Source organism: Lygodium microphyllum, chromosome 16, assembly GCF_053477565.2.
Source record: "Lygodium microphyllum isolate KBCC chromosome 16, Lygodium_microphyllum_v1.1.10, whole genome shotgun sequence".
Taxonomy (NCBI): Eukaryota; Viridiplantae; Streptophyta; class Polypodiopsida; order Schizaeales; family Lygodiaceae; genus Lygodium; species Lygodium microphyllum.
The window spans coordinates 48,190,471-48,208,829 of record NC_141150.1 but is presented as its reverse complement, the minus strand read 5'-3'; the positions used below and the strand labels follow the sequence as shown (position 1 = coordinate 48,208,829).

The 18,359-nt window shown below is 38.5% G+C and overlaps 1 pseudogene; it reads left to right on the top strand.

Moving 5' to 3' along the window:
- The first annotated feature begins 377 nt into the window (after positions 1-377).
- LOC148022785 (uncharacterized) lies at positions 378-8,648 on the top strand (annotated as a pseudogene).
- Positions 8,649-18,359: the final 9,711 nt, after the last annotated feature.

Sequence of the window (18,359 nt, the reverse complement as noted above, 5' to 3'; positions counted from 1 at the left end):
GATTAATGACGTTGATTACGACAAGCAAACATCTTGCTATTTTTAGCGATGTTTTATTCTCGTTCACGTTCTTTGTTTGACCAAAATAGCACTTTTCTTATACGTGTCATCTCGTCTTGCACGTTACATCTCTCTATTTCGGGCTGTTCATGGTTTGCAGATTCTGCAATCTCATCTTATTTGTTTTCTCTCGAGATACAGGCATGGTCAATTGCGTAATTGTTAACGGATATCCGTCTGGCCAACGTTTGGTTCCCTTCTTCCAAGGACAAGGCTTTCCTGGGTGGAAAGCAAAGATAATGCTAATTCTTGAAGGTGACGAATTATTTGATATTGTTTTGGGCGACCTGTCTTGCCCAGTTCAACCTATTGATGTGATGAATGACAATTCTCTGATTGGCCCGTTACTTGAACAATGGAATATTGATCATACTGATTGGATTCGTCATGACAAAGCAGCTCGTTGTTATATATTCTCTGCACTTCCTGACTCACTTATGTTGGATGTCTTTCATCTGGAAGCCTCTCATGCTGTTTGGGAGTATCTTATCTCAACGTTTGAGAAGAAATCGGTCATCGAAATTTTATATCTCCAAACTCGTTTGAATAATCTTCAATATAAGGTTGGTACTTCTATGCACTCTCATATCGAGGCTTTTAAAGACATTATCAATCAGCTTGGTGCTGCCGACGCTCTTGTTGCTAAAAATTATATTTTTACTCAACTTCTTCATACCATCAAAGATCCTTTATATGACAATATCATCACTATTTTTTCTAACAAGGATGATATCCACTTTAACAAAGCATGTATATCTCTTATTGAATATTCTCAACGTCATGAGCATCATTTGGAAAAATCTGATGCTGTTTTGGTCACTCACGAAAAAAGGGATTTTGATGCTGCTTTTGTTGCTCACAAGCGTCCCACTTCACGTCTTCAATAGGGTGGACGCCCTAATCAAGGTGGTAAATCTTCTTGTCTTGCTTATCCTAACAAACATTGTTCTTATTGTAATAAGAAAGGCCATGTGGCTTCTGATTGCTGGGCACGTCAATATGATGAGGAGCATGGAGTTACTACAAAGCAACCTCGCTCGTCCAAAATTTTTCCTCCTTGTGATTATTGTGCACATACAGATCATCCATCTCTTCATTGTTATAAACGTAGATATGATGAAGAACATTCTCGAGCTTATATTGTTCAACAAACTACAACTGATGATGATCATACTCATCAAGAGCTCAATTTTGTCCATCATGATATCTCTCCAGAAAAGGTACTTCATGTTCATGATGGTTCTCTATTCATTGTTGATTCAGGTGCCACTGGAAACATGACATACCAATCGCAGTGGCTTCACAATTATCATACTCTTCCTGTCAAGAAGTTTGTTTACCTTGTGGATGATACGACTTGTCAAGTCAAAGGAGTGGGTGATTTATATATGGGGACTGTTTCATCCACTAGAATATTAAGAGGAGTTCTTCATGTTCCACATTTGCAAAGAAATCTTCTTTTTGTTGCTCGTCTAGTTGATCTTGGTTTGTTTGTTGGCTTTGATCATAATCAATGTCATATAGAGAAAGACGGACATACTATAGCAGTGGCTCCTCGACATGGTAATCTATTTGAGCTATCATTGAACAATACGGTTGCAAATGTTGTTACTATCCTTGGAGATGCAGATTGCAAATTATGGCATCAACGATTTGCACACTCTGATTTTGCCAAAATTCTTGATCTTCATCGTCATGGTCTTGTGCAAGGTATGGAGCTTAAATCTCATCCACGTATGGGAATATGTGAGTACTATGCACTTGGAAAACACCATCGTTCGCCTTTTCACACTTCTACTTCATCACATTCATGTGCTCTCTTGGATTTGGTTCATACCAATATTTGCGGTCCTTTTCCTGCCTCAAAGTCTCAATATCGATATTTTATAACTTTCATTGATGATTTCTCACAGTACACACATGTCTATCTTCTTCGGCATAAGTCTGAGGCTTTATCTATATTTAAACAATACAAGATAAGTGTGGAGCTTCAAACTGGATTCTCTATAAAGACTCTTCACAGTGACAATAGCGGTGAATATGTATCCAATCTATTTGATGACTTCTGTAAGGATCAAGGTATTCATCATGAGTTTACAGTTTCTTATTCTCCTCAGCAAAATGTTGTTGCTGAGCGCAAAAATCGCATTATTCTTAATGCTATACGTTGCATGCTTATACACTCTGGTTTGTCGCGAAAGTTTTGGACTGAAGCACTTCTAACAACCGTTTTTATTCAAAATCATCTTCTAACAACTGCAACTGCTGGTAAAATTCCTATAACAATCTGGACAGGGAAGACACCTTCAGTCTCTCACTTTCACACATTTGGATGCATTGCTTATATTCATGTGCCCAAGGACACTCAACATAAGTTGGATCCTCCAGGTTTGAAGGTTATTTTTCTTGGTTATTCAGATCATTCCAAAGGTTACAAATTTTATGATCCTTCTACTCAAAAGGTTATCATTAGTCGTGATGCTATATTTGATGAGAAGACTATGGGTGGCACATGGTCGTCAGATGTTTCAGATGATACACAGTCTTTGGTTAGTGCATTTTCTTACTTGCTTTGTGAGTCTACTAATTTTGATGATCATAAACCTCCTTCACCTCCAAAGAAGATTGATGAAAATTTGGAGATATATGTCGATCTTCCTATTGAGATAGAGCATGGATTCTATTCTATTGAATATGATGTCTTTGATGATGCTATGCCTGTCCAAGAGGATCCAATATCATATATGGAAGCTATCGATTCCTCTCAAAGGGATCAATGGCAAGAAGCTATGCAAGCTGAGTACGATTCTTTAATCTCCAAAGGTACATGGATTCTTACTGAACTCCCCCCAAATCGTGTTCCTATCAAATGTAAATGGGTTTATAAAATCAAGACCAAAGTTGATGGCTCGTTTGATAAGTTCAAAGCACGACTTGTTGCAAAAGTTACTCGCAGATTGCAGGAGTAGATTATCAAGAAACATTTTCTCCCATTGTGCGCTCCACAACTATTCGTATGCTTTTGGCTTTTGCAACACTATTTGATCTAGAAAGGAGCATCTTGTATGCCAGCTTCATCGTGCATTATATGGATTGAAGCAAGCCTCTCGTGCTTGGTATATTAAGATTGATCAATTCCTCACATCTAAAGGTTTTGTTGCATGTTTTGCTGACCCAATTCTTTAAATCAAAAGGGAGGACAAATGTTTTATTATTCTTGCTCTATATGTTGATGATACTATTCTTGTGTCAAATAATATTGCTTTCTTGGATGCTGTGAAGAAGCTTTTATCGACTGCATTTGAAATGGTGGATCTTGGTGAGATACATTCTTGTTTGGGTATTCAAGTTCAACGACACTGACAACAAGGCATTCTTCTTCTTCGCCAGACAAAGTTTATTAATGATATGGGACATCCTTCATCATCTAGTACACCTCTTCGATGCAACAAGCAAACTGCTATTAGTCTTACCAAAGACTATATACAACATAGTAAATCAAAGCATATTGCTATTCATTATCATTATGTTTGACATGAAGTCAAGAAAGGTTCCATTATGGTGGAGCATTGTCCCAGTGATCAAATGGTTGCAGACATCTTCACAAAAGCTCTTAGTGAAGCTCGCTTTAGTTCATTAAGACATGCACTTGGTATTGTTCCAAGTTCTTAACTAATAATTGAGGCATGTATCATTGTATTCAAGATAGTAAATCATTTTTGTATCGTAGGTATGTGTAGAGGCTCGGGTTTTTCCCTTGTTCTCCCCAAGGGTTTTTTCACTCGCAGCCAAAGACCTTTGTTTGAGTGGGGATGTTACAACTATATATATCATCTCTCACTTGACTTGGGTCTCACCTATATATACTAACTCTACATCAATATGAATCATTCTTTGGGAGCATGTCTTGTGTATCTCTCTCGTACTCTCTCTCTCTCTCAACATAGCCTGATTCTTTGGGCGTTCAATCGCTTTAATTCTTTAGTGGGACAAAAGCAAACACAAAAGCTAAAGTGTGCTAATTGTAAATTGGGCTATTTTTTGAGCTTGGAGATGAATAATATATCAAATACATGCTTTGTGGAGCGCTCACACAAGGCATGGGGGGAGATTGTACCCAATTAGTCTTTTGCTTCATGTCATGCAAGTCTTCTCTCTTGTTTTTTGTGCAAAAGTAGAGTTTTTTGTTCTTGGGGACCTTCTGACACTCGCTACGCGTGCATATAGTATCCGATCTATGCACCAAGAATCCCATCAACATAGGCTGCAACCCTTGGGCAGTGCTTTTTGGCATGTTCAACCCAGTCATCCCCTACCCGCGCTATTCCCAAGGGTTCTACGATATACCCCGTACGCAAGATCTTTTTAAATTCTTTGCATACTCCTGGCGACAACTTGATTAGCTGCAAGAAATTCACGTCTCGTTTAACATCGCAAAGGGAGCTAACTAAATCAAATTCGTGATAATTCGCTAAAGCTCACTTCTCGTGCCAAACCATCCGCTCTTTAGGACGTTGCACCGGCTTTATTGTCTCTTTTTTAACTCTCACCTTCTTTCTTGATACCTCTTTATCTCTCTTGGCATCAGTCTTACTCTCTACAGGCTTCAGAGGTCCCCCTTCCTTGTTAGAATTTAGAACTTGCATTCCTTTATCCTCCTGCCTAGGGTTTTTGTCGACAGGTTTTACATTATCTTTGTCGCCTTCTCTATGTTTTTGGCCTCTTGTTACGGTAGTAGACTAGAAGCTTCAGTGCCATTAACTTACATAGCCTCGATGAGGCTCACCCCACTACCATTTGGCAGTTCCTTGATAGCAGCCTTACCCCTTTGGAGTATTTGTTTCGGCCCAACATTCTACTGAAAATTATTTCCTTACGCACGATGATTAACAGGCCCTAGTTGCCGACTGCCTTGCTAGAGGGAACTGATCTTGCTCCAACAGGAGGCTGCTAAATGGCAAGACTTCCCGCAAATGTTGCACTTGACATTTGGACAATTTTGTGGATAATGTTGCCCACCACACCATTTGCAGTTGAATCTAGAGGGTGCACCCTCTTCGGGGCGTCGACTCCCTATAAGTTCTATTGTTTCTTTAAGAAATTAACATGAACGGCTATTTGCCAATATTGTTGAAAGGTCATATCCGTGTAGTGCTTCATCATGTCCTTGACTTCGCTAAGGACATTTGACGAACTCGACTCATAGCCCTGATCATCTACCCGTCGGTCCCTTGGCCACACAATTTGATTAGGCATTGGTTGCATTGGTTGCTAACCCACAGGAATGACATTAGGGTTCGCTGCTTGGCTTCCCACATTTGGAGGCATCTTTCTAGCCATAGGCATAGTCACACTAGGTGGCAATAAAGGCACGTTCGGCACCACATTCCCTCTCCCGTTAGGGTTGGCCATCCTCGTCCCTTGGCTTCCACTGCTGCCATTGATCAATTGCAAATTATTTCCCAACGTTAGACCCATATTGGGATTGATTCGAGAAGCATAGGCCGCTTGCAGACGGGACTCTATTTCTTGCGCTCGTCTAATGGCAGTGTCTATATCCGCCAAGGTGACACTACTCAACTGCACCTAGATGTTAAAATCAAGACCATGCAAGAAGTATTGTAACTGGGCAATGGGTGGAATAGGGATAGAGGCATCCAATTTACGGAAAACCTCTTTGATCTTCTTAGCATAGGCTCATATATCTTCATGCGATTCTTGGTGTGTCAAATTCAACACGCACAGCCAATATTGGCCACCTCTCTCGGGGGCGAACTCCCTACGGAAGGCTTCATAAAATAAATCCACAATGGTTATGGTTCCGACCTCAAGGCCATGATACCATATAGCTACCCTTTCCTTCAGGGTCATATTGAAGAACATCATTAGATGCCCTTCCTCTTGGATGCGGCAATTAAACATCAACTTTTGGAACTCCCTTATATGAAGCTCCACATCCTCTTCCACTAATCCATTAAAAATGGGTAGGGGAAAACCTAAGGCTCGCAAATCCATCATTCCCCTGCAGGGATTGCGATAGGTTGTGCCGTGGCAATGATTGGATTTGCTAATGGAATTGGGACATGCAAAGCTGTCATGCCACTCGAAGTGGGAAGATTAATTGGGAGGGGGAAAGTACTAGAACTTCCACCTCCTGACGGACTTTCATTCAAACTAAGGCTACTAAGACCCCGCCCTTGAATAGGTTCAAGATTACTCCTTTTAGGAGAATAACGCCTATTGATTTCGACCCTTTGTCTAGCCCTCTCGGATCTCTCCTGTTTTTGGAGTTTGACTTGATGGATCTCTTCAAAGGACATCAACTAACAAATAGGTCCCAAGAGACCCTAGATTCGGAAACCACCACTTTGAGGCCGCTCCCAGCAGATGCACCATTGATGGAACCACAAATGGGCTAGCACTGGCTATAGCACTAGCTGGACCTCATGCATACAACAGACACCTCCACCACCACCCAGCCTCGTAGTCCAAGAGCGTCTGTAATAACTAAATGTACACTAGATACTTCTAATATTATGTTTGTAGCTAGATAAGAGACCAACAGAACCTTCCCCATTCCTTCTCCTTAGAGGGAGAGCAACCCGGTAGCTCCACAATTTGAGATGCAAGCTCAAGAAACCTCAAGCCTCCACCTTCAAGCTCCATCCTCCATAGCCGCACGCGAGAGAAGAGAAGAGAAGAGAAGAAGAGAGGATATTATGGAGAGCTTCTTCTCCTTGATCCCTCACCTTCACACACTCACTCCATCACACTCTCATACTGCCTCTCTCAAGTACACACAAGCAAGCAATAAGGAGAGAAAGAAGAGAAGAAGAAGAGACCACTTTAGCCACACACCAAAGAATGAGCTCCTCGTTCACTTTTTAAGTTTATATACAAAACCCTAAATCCCTTGGGCACCCATCCCCCTTTTTACATGACCGGTCATCTTGCCAAGTTCCTCTTTCTCTATTCCCTTCTAGTTGCCTTATCCCTTCATCTATGTCCGTTTAGAATTTACAACTTGCATAGGAGAGAGCCTAGCGATCTTATAAAATGAATTACATTGCACCTTGCGCTTTCCTTGCTAGAGTCTTCGTAGGACCTTGCTAGAATATTCAGTACTTTCCTTCATCCTTGAGAGCACCTTGGGAGCCTGGCGCTCTTATAAAATGAATTACATTGCGCCTCGTGCTTTCCTTGCGAGAGCCCTCGGAGGCTCTCCTTCATCCTTGAGAGAGTATCCTTCATCCTTGAGAGGACCTCCCTCGAATATTCGGTGATATCCTGCATTTTTTCTAGGTTTGCCTTATCCTCCACTTTTTCTTGCCTCGGTAGAAAGAGCTTTTTCATTTACTTTTTAACTTAAGCTTCCTTGGTCTTCCTTTGTTTCTGTTTGGTTGCATGGTCCATGTCCATGACATTCTTGTAACAGGGATGATATGCCTATGCTTTGAGCTCATTTTGGCATTGATTTGAACAATGTTCTTGCTCAGTTTGATAGAGATTTGGCTACTGTAATCAACAGGGATGAAGGTTATTTTGTTAGTACAATACATGCCTATTGCTTCTTAGGTGCTTACCAACTACTTGGATTTTATCGGTGAATGATACTCGGGCTATCCGCTTGGATGTTAGATGTTTAATATAGATTATACATGTCGACTCTACACACTGGACTTGTCCTTTGACTTGCATTTGAGTTATTTTGGAGCTTTGGACATTGACATTGGTTGCTAGTTACCTACTTGGATGCTACAATGGATGCTTTGCCAACTACTTTAACTTGGATGCTCTGGATGTATACACTTGAATCTTGGATGTCTGCTACTATGTACATGATGTATCTGAGCTTTACTTGCTCATTCCGCATCTGACTTTGTTCCAGTGGAAGCCACTTCATTGACTTTAATGTTACATAGAGCTTGTGGTTATGCAGTTGAGCTTGATTATTGACTTATTGGGATATTCACTTTATGTATATACTCTCTTTACATGCTATATGTCTGCAATTTATGCCTTGAGGGCTGATCTGAGTTGACACTTGTCTTAGACTAGCACCAACCTCTATCAAGTCATTATCAGTTATGCGTACACCTAACTTGGCTTTTTATTGAGATTTTTCTCATTCACTCGTGCCTTTGGTTGGTCTCTTACATTACCTCAAGACCTCCTACATGAATGACTATTATGCCAGTTGATATATACCACACTAACAGATTGTAGTTGACAACTTTGGGTGATTGTCTTATGTATGCTAGTTGCTAGAGTTTCTTACACACCCCGCATGATGCGGGATATCACCTAGCAGTTCTAGTTTGTCCAGTCTCAATGATAGCTCAACTTTGGCTTGGTTTTCTTACTACTGTACTTTATTTACAACAAACTGTAATTCCAAATTTTGGTAGTTTTCATGAGGGCAGTCACTTTTGTTTAACATTCATTTATTTATACTTTGTAGACGGCTTCTTGGTTCAGCAGTTTCTCTTATGCTTGATCTAATAGTGGTTTTGGGGTTGATTTGCAAGCTATTACAGCAACATATTTTACCCTCATGTGCTTTTACTTGGTCTCAGTATGGCTGGTAGTTCCAAGGATAGTGCTATCTTTAATATTGCAAGTTGGATGGCACCAACTACAGCTATTGGGAGGCCCAAATCTTGCCAAGTTTTAGTACAAAAAATTCAGGTTAAGCCTTTGAAACATGAGGGTGTCAAGCCTAAACATATTAATGTAGAGGATTGAGCTAAATTAGATGAGCTATGTAAGTCCACCATAATAGTGTCCCTCTCTAAGCAGGTGTTCTATAATGTTGTCTGTGATGGGCAGTCCGCATGGGACTTATGGGAAAAGATTTGCAATGTCTATGACAAGCAGAGCCCCACTTCTCAAATGTACTAGCTGAAGCAACTCATGGACCTTTGCATGAAGGAGGACACTTCCATGTCAACCCACTTAAATGAGTTTCATTCTATTCTCAGCCATTTGTCTTCGTAGGGGATTGAATTCAAGGGCAATCTCCCCCCTTTGTTCCTCTTGGTTACCCAACTTGAATCATGGGATACATTTTGTACTACTATGTATGTAAACATGCCTACTAATGGGCTAGACTTACAAGGTGTAGAAGGTGCACTCTTGAATGAAGAGGTTAGTAGAAAGAGCGTCAATGCTTCCCATATCTCTCATACTTTGACAACTAGAGAAAATAATGGTAGGAGCAGTAATGACCGATGTGGGAGAGACTCTTAGCAGTCTTGTTCTCAATCATGTAGACAGTCTCGTAGTAAGTTCCCTCGCCATAAGTCCTCATTGACTCATCATTATTGCGGGAAAGCAAGGTATATTTGGCCACCATGCCATAAAATGTGCAAGGACAAGTGCAAGGAAAAGGGCAAGGGTAAAGTAGAGGACAAAAATGATAATCACAACATTGTCCCTAGCAACTCAAATATTAAGATTGAAGAGATTAGTATTGTGTAGACTGATTTATGATGATGATTTCATACTTGCAACTTCTTCTCTTGATACTTCACAGTTGATTGATGCTCTTGGCAAACTCAGTGTTTGGCTAACAAATTTAGGGGCCTCCTTTCATGTGACCCCTCATAGAGAGAATGATTCCACTCCTATCGCACTTTTACTGGATCTGTCCATTTGGGTCTCATTTGGGTAAGACATGGCACTAAAGATAGTTGGTATTGGTGATGTCTAGCTGCAATTTGGTTCAGGTTGCATGTTTACTCTTCATGATGTATGTCATGTCTCAGTGCTCACGAAGAGCCTTATCTCTGCTGGCACTTTGGATTATGCATGTTATGTAGTTTCTTTTGGTGATTCCTCATGGAAGATTACCCATGGGAATCTTGTTATTTCACATGGTGCTAAGTCCCATACTTTCTACCCCTTTGTTGTATCTATGCCAATTGACCATGTTTCGGCAATGGATGCAGTTCCACATGTATCTCTTTAGCATTGCCACTTGGGCATATGTCCTTGAAATGAATGAAAATGCTTACCCGTTTTTAGTATCTTCCACTCCTCCTTGACTATAAGTGCTTTGAGTCTTATGATCATTGTTTATATAGCAAATAGATACGTAATACACAAAACGTTTGGTATGACATGCATGGTGTTGAGAAACACGGATCTTGAGCAAGGTTAGTTGTAGAGGTTACATACATAAACACGGATCTTGAGCAAGACTCTTACTCAAGTGAATTAGGTTCCAAGACAAATTAGCTTGGACTCATAAACACAATCTTCAGTAGTACAAAGTACAATAGCATTCCATTCAAATGATTGTCAAGTACACTCCTTTATAGTTGCAAGATGGTACTACTTTCCTCGCTATGCCTATGGGATAAAGGAAACTTCTCCTAAGTTGTTGCATGTCCCTTGCCCTATTGCTCCATACAAAGAGGCTATCTTAGGAGTGTGCTTGCATAAATGTCAACACCCTTCCTCAATCACAACCATAAAAAGCACTAAGTATACAGAGGCTATCATGAGTATAACCTTGCTAAGTGTAGACATGGAAAAACCAACCATATAAAGCTAGAGGTTGTTACATTGCCTTACTAAGCATGTAGAGGGTGTAGTGCACAGGTTGCATGAGGGTTAGAAATCTTATGATTGGAGCATTAATGCAAGTACATATAAGGCTTAAAAAAGTCGATTTGAATACTAGGAATAAAAGGAATGATGAGACTTGTCATTTTGCTATCGAGTGTCTTCTTCTTCTTCTTCTTCTTCTTTAGCAATTGCTAGGTAGGCCTTTTGTGATCTTTTATTGGCATAACAAAATTTTTCAATATGTCTCGTTCTTTTGCAGAATTTATAGACAATGTCTTTCTTTCTCTTGTACCTATTATTGACATAGAAAATATGTTCTTTCTTTGAAGTACTTGCTTCTTCTTTTCCTTTGATATTTTTCTCTTCTTCAAGGAGTGATGATTTTATGTCTACCAACTTTGGATTTGGCATATTAATTAGTATGGTGGATACATTACCCAATTCTAGAGAAAGACTCTTAAGCAAGACTCCAATGCATATGTCTTCTTCCATTTTTAAGTTAATCCCTACAAGTTGAGTTAGCAAACTTTCTATATAATTAAGGTGAGCAGCAAGGGATGTATTAGCCTTCATATCCAACCTTAAAAACTCAATCAACAATCCATATTTTGAAGATTTAGATTGGGCACTAAACAATATGCCCAACTACTCCCAAGTGGCATGAGATGTATCACATGTATCTACATGGTGGATTTAACTGTCATCAAGCTCAAGCTTGATGATTGCTTGGGCTTTGACATCACTCTTTTGCCATACTACTGCAAGAGCAGCATCTCTAGGTCTCTTCTCCTGTCCACTAGTTATTGTCTACGAACCTTTCTTCATGAGGATTAGCTTTATCCTTGTCTACCATGTGTGGAAGCCCATTCATTTGAAGCAGCATGATGGTGAATCTTTTCCCATACTGGATATGTAAGCAGCAGCAAATAACTAGCAAGTGAGTTGAACTTGGATATGTCAAGAGACACAAGAAATACTAGTGCCAAAAAGCACTAAATGAGTATTAAAAGATACTATAGTTGTTGAGCTTAATGTTGAACTTTGATTCTTGATGTTGAATCTTCTTGAACCTTCTTCTTGTTGAGTTTGAGGGTTGTACTTGTTGCTGAAAACTAAGCAAATCTGAGTGGCCAAGACTTCAATGCACCAAGTAGATGAGAGAAATGAAGAGTTTCAAGAGCTTGAAGTTCAAAAGAGCTATGACAGAATTAGGGATAGCAAGGGATGGGAGAGTAGGTGGGGAGGCATTTTAAATGCGTTAGGCTAGGCTTAGGGTTTTGATCAAGTAATGAGAAAAAATAATAAATAATAAAATAAGATAGAAGCAGAAATCACTAAGAATCTAAGGCAGAAAGGAGTGGGATAATTGTGATATTAGGTTTTTCGAACATATTTTTTACAAGGGAAAGTTAGGTAGATTTTGGGGGAAATAAAACATGAGATAGTAACCACAGTAGCATGTATTATTAAAAAAATTATATAAAAGGTTAGGAGGGATTAAAATTAAGGGAGTTTAGGTGGATTATATTGGATAAAATAAACCATGGGATAGTAAATGTGGTAATGTATATTAGGGGGAAATTTTTTTAAGATCTTTTTCAAAAAACAAAAACCATTTAAATAAAATGTCAGTAAGGGATTAAAACTAAGAATGATGAAAATCATGACAAAACCTTTATTGTTGTTTAGATTAGAAAGCATTTTTATCAAAAACAAAAAAGGGATTAGTAAAAGATTAAAAATAAGGACAACAAAAAAATATTTGTTAGGAAAGAAAACATGGTAAATACTTAACTATAAATAAGAGATAGTTGAAAAAAAATTAATGACTGAGAGAAAATTTCCAGTAAACATAGTAAGTAGAGAAATGTAATATGAAAAGAATTAAAGTGTGTTTTGGTTATTCTAAAGTGAAACAAATTATCCACAAAGGTGAAAACATGTTACAGGAGTGGAAGATGGGGTGAGTGAGGCAATGTTACTTTATGCTAAGACATGAAAGATATGTGTGCACATATCTATATATATGGATGCATTGCATGTATATATTTATGTGTGGATGTATGTGGTTGTGTATGTGTGTGTGCATGTTTGTAAGTGCATGTTTATAAGTGTGTATCCATTGTCTTTCCTCAACTCTCTCTCATTTTTTTCTCTTATACATGTTTATATTCTTGTGTGTATATAATGCATATATGTGCATATTTGTTTGCATATACATGTGTACACATATATGCATATGTATGCATGTATTATTCATGTATTTTTATAGTTTATATACATGTGTGTGTGTTTTTAGAGTATGTATACATTGCATGAACATGTTGAACCACTAAAGTTATTATCACATTTCATATGTTCAATTTTTTAAAAAATTTAACTCTATTTTTATAGTATATATTCATTTATGAAAACTTTTAGAGTATGTAAAGATTACATGCACATATTCAAAAAATTAAAATATCATATCATATAATATATCTACTTTTTTTACAAATTCATCTCTCTAGGAAAAGGAGAGACAAAAAGAGAAAAAGAGAGAGAGGAAACCACATACAACATTTCAAAGACTCACCTTTCCCTTTTCCATGATCATATCCTATGTTCCATTGAGAGAGAGAGAGAGAGAGAGAGAGAGAGAGAGAGAGAGAGAGAGAGAGAGAGAGAGAGAGAGAGAGAGAGAGAGAGGTGTGTGTGTGTGTGTGTGTGTGTTCAATTGTGAGAGAGAGAGAGAGAGAGAGAGAGAGAGAGAGAGAGATGATAGAAAATAAATATAAACCCCACTCACCCTTTAAGGAAAAACCCTTTTATTTCTTGAATACCAAACTTCTTCTCCTTGTGCCACATAGGCTTGAGAGCCTTTTGGTTGGTTCGAGATCCCCAAGGAAACTGCAATATATATAGAATAGACTCTATGTGTACGTGTGTGTGTGTGTGTGTGTGTGTGTGTGTGTGTGTGTGTGTGTGTGTGCGCGCGCGCGCGCGTGTAGAATCAACAATGAGAGGAAATAATATTGTATTTTATATCATGTGTTTTATTTGTTTATTTATTTACATTTATATCACATAGAGAGAGAGAGAGAGAGAGAGAGATGTTAGATTAAACCTTTACGAACAATAAAAAGAGGTGAGATGTAAACTTGCATAATTTATTAATATAGATACGATTGCAAAATATGAATGTGCAAATGATCTTGCAATTAGTTCTCTTTTAGATCAAAGATCCTTGGCTCCACCCTTACTTATGCTTTTATTATTTTGAGCATCATTTTTAGTCATCAACTCATGCCAAAGCCTAGCAATATTGTGTGTTTCTTTTGTAAATTCATGGACAATATAGTCATCTTTATGCATCACATTTAGTTCTAGCTTATTTTCGCGGTCTTTTAATTCTAAGATGCAAATTTTCTACAAATCAATTGGGCTTTCTACAAGCATAAATGTTTTCCTCGTGCACACATAGCACATCGTACCTTCTTTTTTGTGAGAAAAGGGAAGCGAAAACTGTGAAGCAAGCAAGGAAAACAAGCAGAGAAATCAATCATGTTTTATCCATTGTCACTTCACTACTAGGATAATTATCTACTTAGCATGGGACAATAGAGTGAGCCCTCTTTTAAAGTCTTGCCTATAGTTCAATGTTATTGCTTATGGACATGTCTCTTGGTAACAAGGAGTCAAAGTGGATCTAACAAGACAAACAGTAAATGAGGTAAGAGTTACCGAGATTATTATTATTTAGGTAATGGATCCAAATCACCATGTCACAATTACTTGCATCTGTCATGTCTAAATCACAATCTTACATTGAACATCAACACGCTTTACGACCATGCATATGAAAGGGGGCACTAATCATTGAATCCACTAGGCGGAGGTATTAAACACCATAATCTTGGTTTTCCTAAGGTTCACTATGATATCCCTATCTTAACAGAAGGCTTGTAGTGCATCTAGGTGGTGCTACAAGCCCTTTGATGTACCAGGAATGAGGACTATATCATCTGCTTACAATAATATGGATATCAATGTCTCTCCTAGGCTGGACCCCACCCCTCCAAGTCTATCCACATAATTTGATATCTCATCAATATAAATCTTGAACAGAGTAAGTGAGAATGGGCATCTCTCTTTCACACCAATGGTATTGGTGATCTCTGACAACCCTCCCAATTCTTGTAGCCAAACTTATACAGTTCTAGTACCCCCCATCTCATGTCAATCGGGACCTTTAGCTCTTATAGTCTCAACATGAGCTTGGCATGGGGTATTGTGTTAAGGCCTTGCAAAAATTCCTACCCTGTGCCCTACTCTCCTCGATTATGGCTTGGAGTGTGAGGATATGATCAAGTGTAGAGTATCCTCTCTTAAATCTTGCATATCCATGTACCCAATTTTGGTGCTTCACTACCCATTTTCTCAACCCATACTCTAGTATAGATCCATAATAGGGCCCTATTGAAGAGGTGGGCTAGAAGGGGCATGAGTATATCTTTGGCATGCGATAGGTGCTTTGGTAGTCCATCATGGTCCTAGGCCCGAGCTGAACATTTTCGAGTCTATCAATGGCATCGCGAACCCTCGTACTGAAGATGATGGATCACATTGTGAACCCTCATTGTACTGAAGACGGTGGATGATGATGCTCTGCTAGTCCATGACAGGGGTAGTACTTGAAAGGAAGATATCAAAGTTGCTTACTAGAAGATGTTGGAAAGTTGGCACAGCTAAAAATGGGTTGAAGATTGAAGATGCACTAGAATTCAATAGGAATTGGGATAACTATCGACAACTTTGAAAATATGATTGCTTGAATCACACGAATGGTAAGTTTTGAAAGGAGATTGAATTCGAGTGGGGTGCAAGTTCTAGGCTTTGCTCTGATTTTTTCCTCTTCTATTGGGTTATGTGTTTCTTGTTTTTAGCCTTGGTGGAGCTTCTTATAAGTGAGAGACAAATTGTATAAAAGGTGGTGAGCATGCCAATCAAAGAAGTTTAAGTGATTCTAAGAGGCTTACTATGTGGCAATGGGAAAAGTAAAGCAAGGTGAACAAGCATTCTTTATACCTACAATTCCTTTTCCTCCACCATCATGCCTACACGAATCTTATGCAACCTACATCTGTAGCCATGCAAAGGGCTTGGCCCACATCCTAACCAACATATTAATGGTACTCATTGTATATAAAAAGTATTTCATGAGATATGGAGAGGAGACAATGGAAGTGGTCCAAAGATATGTTTACTCTAGGATTACATTTTCCGAGCCGAGATTCACTTTGAGGAGGACAATAGAGGATAGATTGACAAAGGCTATACAACCTTGGTCGATAAAGAGACAGTGCACACATACAATGTCAAGAGCCTCAAATGAAGCTCTGGTTCTTCAACACTTTGGTCACACCAACACTTCTACAAGGGATTCCCATACGAAAATCAAGCCTCTATCATGCGAGGAGAGCCACACAAGATCAACCACTATCCAAGGGAGAGGAGATATATGAAAGATGTGAGCAGGTAGAGAGACCCCCAGTGCAAATGATTTCACAAATGATTCGAAGTACACACTCTATACCACATGAGATCATCATAGCAAAGATAAGAGCACCACCCATAATGGCAAAGGCCCTTTTCCAAACCATGATTTTCTTACATAGGCTTTAGAGCTTGCCAAGGTAAAGATCCCCCGACTTGCAGTAGGCTAGACAACTAGCATTATAGGAGGATTTGAGTGCTAGGATGTTCAATAAAAGGCATGGTTAAAGCTACATGGATTACACATGAATCATCTCCCACCGTTACAATACAACTTGGATTGCCCTCACTTAGAGCTCACTTGAGATGAGTTAAAATGCATCATCAAGATGGACATTATTCAAATATACACAACCAAGACATAGCACCTACTAGGATTTGGGGATGAAAATGGCTTTCTACTAGAAATGTCTTCTACACATATCTCCCAATGGCTTTGTTACCTGTCTAAGATACTTGGATGCATACTTGTCTCATGGTCTATGATGCACCATTCAATACCTCCATCCATCCTCACACCATCTACGAATCGAGACAAGTAGATAGAATATAGTCTCCCTTCCCTCGGAGGACAAGATCTACTAGCTCGAGCTAGCAACGGAGAAGCACTACATATGCAAATACCTAGTATATTATGAGATAAGAGAATAATTCCATTGCCTATTTAGAGAGGGATTCATGCCATTATCCAAGCTGATGGAATTTTCACATCAAAGATATCTCTAGCTCTTCTTACTGAAGCTACATCCTTACAAACTTAAGAGCATGCACATGGAGGCACTAACCAACAAACACTCATTGAGTTCTACAGAGCATCCATCAGAACGACTGGTGGCCCCACCCTAATGAGTCACCCTAGATATCACCACCAGGAGATGCAAAGCCCATCATCCATACCTAGCTGATCCACACCCTCACAAGAGGCATCATCAACAGATACAAAGGATGCTACATCGTCATCGGGGAACCCTATCTCACCACTTCAACCTCTTTGTGTTAGATAGACCCATTAGAGATATCTTGGGATAAGAGTTGGCTCAAAACAATTCCACATTGTATGGTTTTAACATTATTTTGTATTTATCAACTATGTATTGTTTATTCTCCATTAAGTTGGTCATAGTATTAGATAACATCTATTTTGGGACTTCAAAAAATTCCTAACTTACAAATGTAACATTTTGGTCTCAAACTAAACTAATTTTGCCTTTTATACATGTTAATATAGCTTTCTCTTTCTTTCTTTTTTTCTCTCTCCCCTCATGTGTATGATAATATGTACACACTAATAGGGTTTGTTTCATCATTTGTATTAACTAATATTTGAGTTGCTTTACATTACAAAACAAACAAAGAGAGAAAACTCAATATTGTATTTTCCATCATGATTGGTTATATGCACTAAGAGGGTTTGTTTCTTCATCTTTATTAATAATTATTTTAATTTTTCTACCATATGGGATCAACAATGAGAAAAAAGTAATATTTGATTTTCCATGATTAGAGAGAGAGAGAGAGAGAGGCAAAGAGAGAGAGTGTGTGTGTGTGTGAGCGAGAGACAAATGGACAAAAGATGTTAAATTGAACATTTATAATGAAAAAGTTCACATATTTGAGTAATAAAAGAGAAATTACGAGATGTAACCTTGTATACTTTGTTGTTGTAGATTTGATAAGAAAATATGAATGCGCACATGATCTTATAAACATTCCCTTTTAGATGGAAGATCCTTGGCTCCACCCTCACTCATACTGTATTTGTTTTGAGCATCATTTTTAGTCTCATCAACTCAATGCCAAAGCCTAGTAATATTCTATTTTTCTTCTCCAAATTTATGGGCAATATAGTCATCATTATGCATCACATTTAGCTATAACTTCTTGTTATGGTGTTTTAATTCTAAGATATAAATTTTCTACGAATCAAATGGACTTACTACAAGCATAAATATTTTCCTCTTAAGATCGGTGGATTTTTGCACATCATTATGTGCATAGTGTGTTATCTTCTTGCACACTTAGCACATCATACCTTTTTTTGTTAGAAAAGAGAAGCAAAACAAGTACAAGGAAGATAAACAAGCAGAGAATTCAATCATGTTTTCTCCATTGTTATTTTACTATTAGGATATTTATCTACTAAGCATCTTACTACTATATTATTTTAGTTATAGATTTAAGAAATCCCAAAT